The 14,414-nt window shown below is 41.4% G+C and overlaps 1 protein-coding gene across 1 annotated transcript in view; it reads right to left on the bottom strand.

Annotated features, from left to right (window-relative positions):
- Positions 1-14,414, bottom strand: part of CNOT6L (CCR4-NOT transcription complex subunit 6 like) — a 33,163-nt gene that overhangs the window by 14,001 nt on the left and 4,748 nt on the right. The window lies entirely within an intron of this gene.

The following is a 14,414-nucleotide window of genomic DNA, read 5'->3' as shown; positions in this document are numbered from 1 at the left end:
GACACACAAAATACACAAATCTTGGTTTTATACAAATCCAAAGCAGCTGGTCTACAGGATGCACTTTTCCCCTCATACATACATCTCTACTACAGCTGGCTGCAATAGCTGTGAAGATTTTAAAATAACTATAATTTGCTTGGTTTGCTGAACTGATGAGATAGAAAACTATGAAGAATTTGAGAAAACTAGTTCAGGGTTTTTTTCAGCTACTCCAACTAAACAAAGATCATGTGCCCTTTATGAGCTTAAAGTACTGCAGTTTTTCCCAGCTGATGCAGATAGTCAAAACAGCATTCTGGCATTGCACAGCAGCAGGAATTGTCACAGCTGTCCCCTACAAAGGGTCTTGGCTACGAGTCTGGTGCTTTATTCCCTAACGAATGCCCAAGGAAATTCCATTCACACTTGCAAGTGCAAGGCAGATGCGAGCCCCATGTCTAATTATAGCCAACTTCTATTTACAGGTGAAGTCATACAGCAAGGCTACAGGGTAAGAGGATTCTGCACTCACACTGCTCAGCTGCAGCAATTCAGTTCGGGGCAATGAATGAAACAGATTACCTAAGGACACGGAATTAGACCTGAAATCCTTCGATCCTCGTTTCAGAACTCCAACCTCAGGAACGGTACTTCCCAACACAGCCAGAGTTACAGGCTATGTTTCAGGAGTGCTAAATCTCCAGTGCTTGGGTTTTGCTGGATTTATCTTCATTGTTAAATAAGTGCATGTGCAGAAGCAAGGAGCAGCCCTGGCCCCAAAACCAGATTCCTCACAGCCCCTGACGAGAGCCACAAGAGCCCTATTTCACCTTTCTTCCCGGGCATCCTTGCCCTTAGACGCGTATGAAACTAATCCACATTCCAGCGAGTCTCGACACAGCTCTTCCTGGATTTTGCTAGACCCCTGGAACCAACCAGAAACATCCAGCAGAGCTGTGAATCACTGCTGAGACGGGGGGCCAAGACCCAAGCTTTAGGAAAGCTTGCAGTCCCTGGCAGCTGCAGAGAGCACGGTCCCAGTCCCAATGCCTGCAAGGAAACATATTGCAACGCTACTGCACTTTGCATTAAAGCCTAATTGCCTCAATCCGCACCAAGTGTATTATCTAGCATACTACTCAATATAAATTTTACGTGCTATACACCCAAATAAAGACCACAGTCCTAGCGTTTCAGACACGGCATAAACAGAGTGAGCCTGTCTGTGCCAAAAAGCAGCAAGCTAGTTTTGCAGCAAGTAAAGCTGTCACACTACCGTCACAGGATTACCTCGATGATCCTTTAATAGAAAATGAGATTTCACTACCTGGCAATATTTACTTCATCTGCAAGGCATACTACTGATTAGAAGGGAGAAACCTAAAAGCTGGGTGGTGAAAATCAAGCAGAATACCAACAAAGGATTAAGTGTTTATGCCTGAATGGAGTTTTTTTAATCTTTGTCTTAATCATCAAACATCTGAACTGACCCAGTATGGGTCTTCATTTTACTTTTTAATCTGTCGTATCTTAAAACAATTGTTACTTCTACCATATCTGGATAGGACATTGCAAACTTTGCTGTCAATACCCAGCCACCAGCATTTGCGTAAGTGCTCTCTGAAACATGCTGTGCTTACAAGGTGTCTGCATTCTAGTTTTTTACAGCATAATATTATAGTAATATCAGTCCCAGGCAGATTTAAATTTCTGTTTCTGCATACTGCAACTCCTCCCTGCCCTGCATACTGCTGGCAAAAGCTTTGGCCACAGTTGCTTCTATGGGCTTCTCAAGGTGCATTTCCAGCTAAAAAAGCAAGTGGGAAATTATTTGTATTTCAGCTTGCTGTTTCATCGCAAGCCAGGCACAGATGACTAACAGCTCAAGGAGGCTTAGTCCAGCCAGGGGTTCTTGCTGTCACACGCACGTTGATTCAAAGTCTTGAAGCGACAGCGGTCTCCTCCAGCTGCTGAGCAGCCTTGCTGGAAACCAGAGCAGGATTTGCCATTCTCACTGCCAGACCTCAGCAGCTTCGCTCCTTGCAGTGGGGAAGAAATCAGACAAATATCCCAGGGCCTGGTGATAAAGTCTTTAAAACTGTGGTGGTTAGACCATCTGAGTCACCCCATAGTCACCCATACCTACCCACAGGCCAAGAGATGACCACTGACCAGGTGACACCATCAAAAAGCTTCAGGATTACAGTTTCCTCCTTGGCAGGGAACCCAATTAAATTATGTTGAAATATTGCTCGTTATGAGAAGTGCTCTGCCAATTTAAAGCAATTTGCAGCAGTCAGAGGCCCTCCAATGAAATGAGCCCTGATCTGCGAGTCAAACGACACGCACATTTTTCAGATATTAGTCACTTTAATATTATTTTGAAATAGTAGTGAGTCAAACAAGCATCAGTGCAATTTCCACAGTTACAGAAAAGGGAAAACAAACCTAAATCAAATACCCTTTTTTTTTCTTCTGCGTAACAGCAAATTGAGCAAGACTTAAAAGCCACCACATGTATTTTTTTGAAGCAAAAATAAATCTGCCTGGGTTCTCAACTCCTATCGTTCCCATCTGCCCCTCAGCTTGTCCTGGAACTAAACTCGTATCCAAAAATCGCAACCGATTTTTGTTTGGTCTTCAAGGAGCTACACCGATTTCCCTGAGTCAGTTAACCCCAAAATTGGATGTGCATTAGCACCGTAGAAAGGAAAAAAGCAGGAATACCCAGTCAGGGACATGAGAACTGAAGTAGAACTGATTTAGGTCAGCTTGAGCTGTTGCAGAGTTGCACCCTGCAGGTTAAAGCAAGGCCTTTGCTAAAATTCAGCTAACACAGGTATGACATGAGGAGAATATGTGAGCTCAGTTTCTTTGCTTTTCAAGTGTGACCAAAAAAAATTCTTGCTAGCTTTTCCTCTAAAGAGTTCCCTTGGAAAACTTTTGAAGCCACTAAAACTTGCTCTCACTACAAATCTAACCAAGTGAACTTAAATAGAATAACCCTGACATTGTGTAAATTAAAGAAGACCTGAATTTGAGAACATCAGTGCAGTAGTAAGAAAAATGTTTAAGCTCTGAACAAATTTCAAAATCTGGGGGTTCCTAACAGTTTATGTGCTCTTTGGCTACAAGTCCATCCTCAAAAACCTAGCAATGACTGGCATAGTAGTGAAACCCTGCGTATGGTCCCAGGTGATCTTAAGCAGCTCTGGCTCAGCTGTATATAAATGTATATAAAAAGGGCTACAGGGAGGTTATTTGGTTTGGCAGTAGGGTTGTAGGCTGCCTTTTCTGCACTCTTGTTTTTATATGCTGCTGTATCTGCTAGCTGTTGTGTAAGGGACATGCTGGCTACCAATTAAAGCCAAAGAAGAGGAATAATGTAACAGTACTAAAAGTGCGGAGAGCTCAAAGAATAAAGTTTCGAGCTACCAGGCTGTGTCACAGGCTTTTACTCTGAAGAAACATTTTTTTGGGCAACAAACAACAGGAGCTTCCGCACACTTGGAGTTTCAGACAGCCAGGTAGTAACAGAAAAGGTTGCTGCTCTTCTAAACTACCTAAGATCTTCTCAAGTTAAACAGCTGTGGGGAATGTGACATAGGGAGGATATAGTTAGATAAATGAAATGCAAACTGTTTTTTCTTAGGGAGAAGCCGAAGGCAGACCTACAGATTGCATCAGTGTAACAAGAGAAAAAAGGATACTATGCTAGGGATTAAGAAATTTCTTAACTCATAGTGTTGTGGGTTTTTATGTATGGGTGGGGGAAATCAACTGCAGCTGCAAACACAGAAAATCTCTTCCATTACACAGCACATCTAAACACACCAAAGTAACTATCGCAGGGTTGCTATGAGAGACAAACTGCATCACTATCATTTTTATTAAAGTCAGATCTATTCTTCTGAAGGCAAATATCCCCCATTGAGCAGAAGGATTAATGTATGTTCAGTGGAAAGAGAAAGCCTGCTCAAAGCTGTCCTGATTATTTGGCATCTATGTTACAGGAGGACTTTGAAGCCAGATAGGTCAAAGTCCCTTAGAGCTATGTGCTGCTGCAAAATAATGACCAGTCCCTTCCTCAGAGAGGTTAGAAGATGCATTTCTTAAATTACTGTGACTGTAATGTGTTGTTCTGTTTAAGTTCTTTCATACCTCAACGCATAAATGAATTGTCTGTTTCTAATGAGGAAGCAAATCAAAAAGAGCTGCAACTTCATCTCGCTTCAGCCCTGTGTTCATGGATGTGTTGGCACAACTCAAAATCCTCGCCTCCAGCAGAGTGACATTCTTTGTGATTTTTTTTTTTTAGTCTCTTTATATAGATGAGTCAAACTGCCAAAGCATTTTGAAAACTATCCAGCAGACAGCCCTGAATCATTTCTCCTTCCTCTGCGCTGTAACAGCTTACTGTCCATCCACTTCCATATGGTGATTCCTCCCTGGAATTAAAAAAACCTGCTGGCTGATGAGGCCAGAGCGTGTGCTTGTGCATGTATACACACAGGCACGTGTTATTTAATATTGGAAAGTTGGACCACAAGCTGGGAAACAGAGCCATTTTTATCTATGTATTTTGTAAACAGGACTAAATGGTTGCAAAGGGAGGAGAGGAGAGCTGCTCATCTGTAATAAGCATGCTCTGTTTTTATATGAATGTATGACAAAAGTCTCCCCATTTCAGCCTCCCAAAGGGGAAGGGCAAGTACAGCCAATACCCACAAATACAAAAACTGAATTAAGAGTACTTTGCTGGGGATGAAGATCAAGCAAATAAAGTGATTGTTTAAGGGTATATTAAGGAGATTTAAAACAAAACTGCTAATACTGGGATATATATGTGTTAGCTTAAGGTAAACTACTTAGTGTATCAGTATATATAGTATCTAGTGTATACATACTAGCAAGAAAATATGCATGGGGAATTTTGATACTCTTTGGCTTGGATCTTAATTTTCTTCACTGTGCTTTCCTGCAGAAACATATTCAACCACCTCTGCATATGCTGTCTCTACCAAGAGTTCAACGAGCACTGTGAGTCTGCCAACAAAGGTACTGCTCCTTTTCAGTTTTTTATTCTAAGTAACCTGATTGGAACTAGAGATTATCAGTGAAACAAATAAAAATGCCTCATCACAGTTTTTTATTAAAAAGGGAAAATAAGCATTTTGTTGCTGTTGTTTCCTGAGATTTCAAACAATCTTTCAGTAAAGTATAATCGATGTACATAAATAGAGACTACTTGGGCACAAGTAAGTATCCTACCAACAGGAGGATAGTTAAACAGTGAGTGGAAATAAATTGCAAGGCAAAAGAAATTTGAAGTGAATATTAAATCTAAGGAATAACAACTAAAATTTCAAGCTTAGCACCATGGAGCTAGCAAAAAAACCAATGAAGTCCACAAGTAAAACTGAAAAAAATATTTTGTTATATAAATCAGTAAAAAGATGTAATTTTTTTTGTATCATCTATCCAAGGAAGTGTTTCTCACAAGAAGGCACACTGACTGCTGTGCAGAGGGCTCCTCTACATGAGCTCAGTAGGATTATTGATCTCTATTCACTAGCAATTCCTTCTTTAGCAGGAAGTGTCCAAAACCACATAGTTGAGGGAACTGTGGAAATCTAGAACATTAAAGGCCATTTACTTCTATCTCCTTTCAAGTCTGTAGCAACAGTAACTCTGGTTCTGTATTAACCTGTAGACAGGGCCTCAGACCAGTTTGCTTTTTAAAAAATAATCTGGACTCCAAGTGGGAAAGAGACAGGACCTTACTTCTGTAATGCTGTTAGAAAATTACATTGGCTTCTACTCTTCTCATCTGCTAATGCATTTAAAAATATAGCAAGATAATATGGGGTTTTCTTGAACCACACCAGTCATGCATCTAAAACCAAGCTTGCTTTAGTAAGACATCTTTGTTACTCTTAGGTTCAGTACTTAAATTCCTTAACTTGAAACTTCTAGGGAGTCTTCGCACATTGAAAGCTGAATATTTAATAAAACTGCCACCTCTTCTACATGATTGAGATAAATAGTAGATGTAGAAAATACTTCCAAAAAAATAAGCTTCAGAATTAATTTTCATAGTTGTTCCTTGTACCTATCACAAGGCTGATCTCCTTATTTTGCCTGCTATCAGCTGCAAGAAGTGGAAAGGCCCAAGCAGTGGGATCTTTGTACTGATGCTGAGAGGGTGAAAAGCTGTTCCTCTAAGCTGTAACTGGTCAGGAGGCATGTTTATGCTGAGACGCAGAAAGGGAACAGACTGTTGCTGTGGTGTTGCCCCTGACTAGCAATTTTGTCTTTGCCATAGTCAAGGGAAACTCACAGCCATCCACCAGGTTTGGAGCAAGTTTGCACAGGCAGGAGGCATCTTCATGGTGTAACTTGAGGGTCAGAAAGAGAGCACTACTGCTTGGTAAACTTGATTGACAATTTGGAAAGCATTGCAATCCTTACCAGAGTGGTGGCAACCCTGTGAGAACCTGCACACAGAATTTTGGAATTGCACTTACCCACTCCAGCTAGTGAACTCAGAATCGTGGTGAAAAGGACATGTCAACAACAAGCACAGCAACAATATGATGGAACTTGTCCAAATCTTGCTCTAGTTTTCATTCCATGTGGTACTTGGACTAGGCTCAGCAAGAGGAGGCTATTTGTTTCACATGTTCGGTTCCACAGAAAATCCTCTTTGCTCATTAGTGAGCTCTTCATCGTGGGAGAGGTGCAGCAGTTCACAGGGATCTGCTAGAGGCTGTTGTACAAAGGGACTGTTTTCAGGGATTGGAAACACAATCACTGTTACCTTAATTACACAGCTTTCTTCCTTTCCAGTAAGGAAACTGGCACACTGGTTAGGGAACCAGCTCAGCTCATGCAGAGCTGAGAGCTGCTTATGTGCTGTGGAGCCCCTGTAAGACAAGCAAAACAAGACATAGGACAGGCTGCAGTGACGTTCAGCAACCACATCCTGCGAGGCTTCTCACCTCCTCTGCCTGTCTTGATGTATGGCACAAGACTGAGCAAGGAAATTCAGGTTGCGGGTAGGAATACTGGAATACAAGAGATAACCAAGAACCTGCAGGTGATAGTAAATTCAGTGGCAGTGGGATCGCAGGGGGCTTCACATTACCACTTCAACAAAGACCATAAAAGCCCAGAGAAGCATAGAAAAGTCCTAGAAGTAAACCCTGGGGAAAAAAGGCAGCAAAAGCCAAGGGGAGGAGTGGGAAGGGAGGGAACAAGCTGTATTCTATTAATTCTAGAGCCAACTGGCACTCACTTTATGGAAATTATAATTGTCCTACTGACATATAGCCACTAGTTATCTCCCCCTGTTCCCTCATCTCTTCTAAATGAAGTAGAGAGTCTTTTCTTAAATCACAGGTAACACAAGAATATCCAGGCTTCTACCTTTCCTTTTTCTCTGTCACATCCCTGCTTACAAGAACAGCTGAACTATTTACTGCATGGAAATAATATGTAGCATTATATAGTTATTTTTAATTTCTGTACTTAGTTAACATTTCAGCCCTTACTTCAAAAGAACAGAAACTGTTCAGAAATAGTCTGTTACCTCTCGTAGTGTATATGACAACTCTTGAATATCTGCATCAAGTCAGACTAATACCTGCCTTTGTCTTCAGACCCTTTTATATTTACTCTTTTGAAAGAAGCTCTTAGGGGCTAGTTTACATGCATACACAGGGTAGGTAGCTCCTCAAATGCAAAGCTCTGATTAACAGAAATGCATACAAGAAGTCTGATATAGGACAAGAAGAGTTTCAACAGCTTGTAAATAAATTTGATCAGAAGCCCCCAGAGGGATGGTTTAAATAGTATGTTTATCTGCACAAGTATCCCACACTAGTTCAAAGAAATGACCTATTTGCAATGCTGCCCCATCCCCTGGAGAGTGCTGGTCTTTCAATGAGATACAAGACAGAGTGGCTTAAAGGATTAAGAACTGAAGTCACTGGCAGTCTGGGGAGGGAAGCAGCCAGTGCTGGATCAGTAGCAAGCATCAAGTCAAAACGCTGTCCTGGGTTGTGAGCACAGACAAAAAGCAGCCGTGACTGCAACTTAAAGCAGGAGGTTTTCCTAGTACCAGTTTGACAGCAATAGAACCAGGGAGAGAGAAAACCCTCAACACCAAGAAATGGTTAAGCTCGAAGTGTTGTGGTGTGTGAGCATCCCTCCAAGCCTCTAGGGAAAGAGCTGTTCTATTGACAAGCCTAATCTGACACCTCAGCTCATTCACTCACTAGCTTAGAAATGATAAAGACCCTGTTCAGGCTGCCCCGAGCCAACACCTTGTCATTCAACTTCTCAGGATCAATAACTGGAGAGAAGTCAGCTATCGACCTGTTTTTTGAGCAAAACTACACCAGAATTATTAATTCACGCATACCACTGCAACAACTTTGAAGTAGTCTTCTCAATGAACATTTCTTCCTTTCTTTAAAATACAATTTGAATCATCAATAACCTTTCATCCTTCAAAGAAAAGTTTGTGATAGGAGAAAACAACAAATGAGATTATTTATGTGACTAAGATGTTATCTTTCCCTTTAAGTGGTAAACTGCCAATTCATTAAGAAAATAAGCAAAGCCCAGCAGCACTTCAGCTACTCTCCCTCTATGATAAAAAGATAATGGCCATCTTATCACTCACAATCTGTTCTTTGCGGCAATAATTAACAGGAGGGAAATTTGCCACTGTAAAACTTACTTCAAACAGCTTTAAAGTTACAAGGCCCACTCTGGTCAACTACAGGTAAACTTGGATGAGTCAAAGCTCAAGATTTTAAAGAAAGAAGGGAGAGGGGGGGCAAAGCTGGAGGAAAAAGTACACACCAATAGTGGAAACTGTTTTGCAATCGCTGGCACACTCTATTTTAGCCTTTCCTTATTATAGCCCAGTTTCAACAGGCCACAGGATGCTGCACTAATGCTCGAAGTGCTCAGCAGAGGAGGAAAAGAAAAAGGATCTCTTTAAAATAAAGCAGATTATAGGCATAAAACCCTTTCTAAGTTGGGTATATTTAAATGTACTTTACTACTTTGATTAAAGAAGTAAAAAAGCTTACCTGATAGCCTGAGAAACACATATTATTTGAATATCAGAAGACAGTTCAAGCTGCTTCTGTATCTGATTATCCAAACCTTTCCCATGTGCATTTACACCATTAGACTCTTCTAGGTGTATTCTGGCAAGGTGGAAAATGAGAAACTACAACAACAATAGCCCAAGACAATCTATGTGGGGACCAGGAAATTCACCTCAAACAGAAAAGTGAGATGTGGATATCTGGAGGTTAATTCACTACAAGCACCTATGAAGTCTGACTGCAACAAGACACACAAAGCTGTGATCTCCAGTGGGTCATTATCCAGTGCAGGAGGTATCCTGCTCTCTAAACTAAAATTAGCAGAAGGCTAATTCTGTTGCCCAGAATGATCACTGTAATATTAGTTTATTAGAGGGAAGTAGGCCATATGGAAACAAACCCTGAGGTATATGTTAGCTGGCAGGGGGCATGGCTGAGAGCTGACATGAATTGCACTTGTTCTTCTGCCAGAAGATAGGTTGAACTTGGGTGGATTCCTCTGTTCAGCCGCTTGAAGGGATTTTATCTAAAGTGTGTGCATTACTTAATCAGGGAATATATCTGGCAATTTTTACTGAAGTTTTTCAAACAGGTCAGTTTCCTATTATTTCCTAATATGCACCTGAGAAGTTAATTCAAGAGTTCCCTAATGTTTGTGTTTGCAAAGGCTTCCTCATGGTCTCCCCTCCCTCCCTGTCTCACTAAGTTTTGGTCACAGTCCTTCATTGCGGATTTGGAGTCACGCAGAAGAGCTGTGGCCCTGACGCTCAATTTCAAGACACTGAGGTGCTAGAAGGTTCAAGTACTCATGACACAAAGTGCTGTATAAACCTGCAAACAAGATAAAGACCTCTGGAAGGAAGTTGAAGAAAAATACGGTCCAAAGCCCTGGTCCTACCAAGTGTCAGTCATTGCTGAGTAGCACGCACACCACTGCTTTAACAGAAGCAGAGCCTAAAGCAAGAACACAGACACAGTGGGTACACGGAAGAGGCAGGTACGGATTCGGAAATGCTGTAGCATTATTGACAGCTTGAGGTTTAAAACACATAATTTTCCAAGTAGAAAATACTTCTGAGTTATACTCATCTCCCTGTATACACATCCAGGGTTGTTTTGTCCATACCTGCAGCTGCCATGAAGTAAATAGCCATCAATTTAAAACTGAGCGGTTCCACCTTTACATGCATGGGGAGTTTAGTTTGGCAGCACCTAGGGGTTACTAAAGCAGGCAGAAAAACACCTTGCAGTTCATCACAGGCCTAGTCACTGTGTAGTCTTCAAATCAAACGGTACACCAAAAGATACATCCAAGAATGAAATGGATGTGCTAAGGTCATAGCCTCGCTCAGACTTTGCGTAAGTCTGCAAAAAGGCTATATAACCTTGTAATCTGAGACATTTCAAAGAGATTTTAGAACTGTAAAAAAACCCAAACCTCCTCTTCTATCTACAGGTCTCAAGTACTTAATATATGTGCTTCTCTCATCCATTCAAAATATTCCTAATTTATCTGATGAATTTCACTCCTTTACAATCTTTCACTCCAGACTGAGGAAGAGAAGGAAGAGGATCGTTGCACAGGTACAAAAATGGGCCTAGAGACTGAACTACTTCCAATGGTAAAATTTAATTTGACTGGAGGAAAAAATGCAAGCCAAGGGCCATCTGACAATCTGAACCCAGCTCTTCCTGGCACTTATGACTATATTCTGGTATGTGAGAAGTTGCCTGGCCCTGTTTTCCTTTTGCTTTCTTAACTTTCCAAAACAAAAAGGGATTAGAGGAAAGGCGTTCACAAGTGGAAATTTCTGCTGGGTGGATAATTCATCCTGTGCTTGCTCTCTCCCACTTCCAGGGCTAGTTGTAAATTCATGTAACAGAATAAAAAGAAATCAAATTTTAAGGTATAGAGGAAGCAGTTATCAGTTTTCAGGAACTACATTCAGCACTGCTTCAATTTGCCTTTTCCTGCCCAGAGCTGCAAGTTCCATGGATCTAAGAAAATGCAAAGAAGTGTTTTCTTTTACCTGAATAGCACAGTTTCTAACAACTGTTCTGCTTTTATGTCCCTTGTAAATCAGTATTAAATTTCCTATCTCTATCAGCAGGAAGCTCTATCTTGCAGCAGCCTGTGTCGTGTGCAAGGGCTGAGCAGTGCATACTGATACTTGCTCTGACAAGACACGAGCGAACCAACCCTTTCCAAAAGGCCAGGAAACGCTGGCAGCTTCACAGAGCTGGTAGCAGTTCCTATCTGCGTTTCTCCCCACAGATGACTAGGTGACAACTCTAGGCTTTCCTCCCAGCATTTTAATTCTATTCCAGCTCTCAGCCTGAAGCAACGAGAAGAGCAGAGGATATTCTCCACGTGTCAAGGCTGACTCAAGATAAAAGACATTTATGTGAGGGAGGTACACCCCTCCTTGTGCCATCGGGAAGCTTATTGACTTCACACAAGTACCTAAAGCAAGCAAGTCTCAGGTATACATTCACCTCTACTGCCAAAGAGCAAACTCCCTTGCTTACATGGAAGAGACAAATGTATCCAGAGTACTTGAATGGGACCTTTCAACTGGAAGCTTTCAAATACCTTTTTTAGGCCACGAGATCTTAGCAGTATGCACCAGGAGCAGGAACAGCTGCAGGCCACAGAGCTGAAAACTTAAAAACCTGCAGGACCTTTCCACTCTGCTGTTGACAAAACACGGGATGCTAATATCCAGCAAAGCATACAAAGTATGTTCTCAGTTTTCCTGTGAGTATCACATGGGAAAAAACAGACAAAAATCTGCAGAAGGAAGTTTTCCTCAACGAGCTTTTCTCTCTACGTACTTAAAGCAAAGACAGAACCTACTGAGAGAGCCTTTAGATTGATTTCTTAGGAAGAAAAAAAAGCAAAACTAATTTGTGATTAGAAGGCACAAAGATGTTCAGTCAGACAGAAGCATTCCTGAAAAGCAAGGGAAGAACTACCCAATCAATTTATTCAGCTGCCCTAAAGGGTAAACAGCAAACTTGAGCACAATCTACAAATCCTGACTATTATTAACAGTTTGACCAAAAGCGGATATTTTTTGTGGTTATCTTCATAATTGTGAAATCTGGTGAACTAAAAAAATGTTTAAAGGTTGAAAAAAGAAGAGGGTGACACTCTGCACTATTGCTCCCAATGTGAGGTTCAGTTTCCTCACTCAGAAGAGATCAGCTAAATAAAAGGTGGTTTCAGCCGGTAGTGGACACTCAAAGAAATTAAAACAAGAGAGGCTTTCTGGGTTTCAAATTTGCCCAAAAGGCATACATCTTAGCATTCACAAAACTTTGTGTAACAACCCGTAAAAACCTCCTTCTCAAAATGACCTGTCAGTAAAGCAAGTTTCTGGAATTGTCAAAATGTCTTAAAAAGAAAACCAAAGCTATTTTTAAGTGTGAAAAGCTCCCTTTTCAGTACTAGGACCCCGTAAGGTGAAGACTGTATTCTTTCTGTCTGTAGCTGTGAGCCATGGCATGTGTATTGCTAAGCAGAAGGCAATTCCCTTTCCACCTCGTTTTTCCTGAGGAGCCCTTCCTTCTCCCTGCCTGCCCCAAAACCTCCCCCTTAACACAAGGCTAAACATTCCTCTCTCTTCTGCAACTTGCAGAGCTGCCTCAGTCCATGAATATTTTTTTGCCTTTAAAAAGCATTTAAGATAGTTTAACTAGGTTTTTAGTTTCAGTTAAGTATGAGACTGGGGAGCTATTGACTTGCAGTAGTAGTTGTGGAAGGATTGGTGGAGGATAAAGGGCCCTTAGTCAGGAGTTTTGGTTTGCATTCCTCTTTCCAACACAGGTCTCTGGAGACCACAGGTGGGCGCATAACACGGGAAGGGTAAAGGCCTCCATCAGAGGAGAGCTGTCTCCAGTAGTTTCCCAGCCATAAAAATTTCTGCTGCTCCTAGCTAAGGGCACGATAGGTTTTCCTTTATGATTGTTCAGGGTGACGAATAATCCTGATTCACAACAGCAAGGATGATGGCAGAATACTCTGAAGGATTAGTCAGTTTGTGTCTGTAAACAGTCAAAGACTTACCAGTACTCAAGCTGCAAATGGGGCAGAGGTAAACCCCAAACTAAAAACCCTTCTGAAGATCCATCACGCCATAGACTCAGGAAGTATATGCCCCCTCCTGAGGGTTGTCATCTTTATTCTTAGGCTTTTTACTCAAGTGGACCTACTTGAATTGGAGCAAGGCAGCAGTGCTGCTGTTTGAATCCAGAGATTGCTATTTTTGACATTGCTGCTTTTAACCATCAGTGTCACAAGCAAGCCTCAACTTGCTTTTGGCAGCAAGGCAATGAGGGAAAACCCCTCCTCTTCCTTTCTCCTCTGGCCCTACTCTCACTGTTGTGCTCAAAGTGGAAGTTTGACTTTCTCCAAACTGTTCAGTTTTGACAAAAAAGGAACAAGTATTTAATTTCTATGCTGCTAGCATAGACCATTCAAGCACCTTTGTTAACAGGACAATTGTAAATCTGTGAAACTGGCCTGCAGACAAGATACGTGCAGCAATAACTTCATTTAAATTAGGCACCTACACCACAGACTTCATATCTGCAGATAAGAGTCCTAAAGCCCTTTTAATCTCATTTTATATACCTTTCTCATAGAAAACATAAAGCTCCTTTACAGGTAAGCAGAATGTGAAAGACAATAAACCGTTTAGCTAAATGCAAAGCATAAACAGCTACAATGCTGTGCAATCATAAAACACCGTTAATCATTTACATCAGGAAATGCCAAAGTAAGGGGTGAACACACACAACCTTATCTGTTCCTTCTGTACACATGTTGGTTACAAGCTTTAGTCAAATTACTTGTGTGCATGATGTGCAATGGCTAAATGGGGTTCAGTTCCCTGCCCTGGGTGCTGAATTTGTACACCTTCAAAAAACTCTGTGTTCACTGATTGCAAGTGAGTTGTCGCTAAAATTGTTTGGAGCTGCCTTGTCTTCATCTTGGAGCATTTTTATCAGTGCTGGTCTCCCCTTGAAAGGGATACAATTTTTTTTCTTGTAGAACATCATATAATGCATTTTTGCCTGGCTTTAATCATATTTTCAATGACCACCTCTCAAAAACCCTGGAGGGAAAGCTTTCCAGTAGTGTCTGAACAGTGCTAAGTGAAAGCTTTCCAGTAGTGTCTGAACAGTGCTAAGTTACTTCTTGATCCTCTGTAGGAAGATGTGCAAGCAAATCCCAAAGTGGTTCTTCTAAACGGGATTCCAGAGCAACTTTTCTGGAGAGATTTTCTTACACTGTGCTCTTAA

The sequence above is a fragment of the Athene noctua genome, chromosome 4 (genome assembly GCF_965140245.1).
Source record: "Athene noctua chromosome 4, bAthNoc1.hap1.1, whole genome shotgun sequence".
Taxonomy (NCBI): Eukaryota; Metazoa; Chordata; class Aves; order Strigiformes; family Strigidae; genus Athene; species Athene noctua.
The sequence above is the reverse complement of the archived record's forward strand: the minus strand, read 5'-3'. Positions and strand labels throughout refer to the sequence as shown.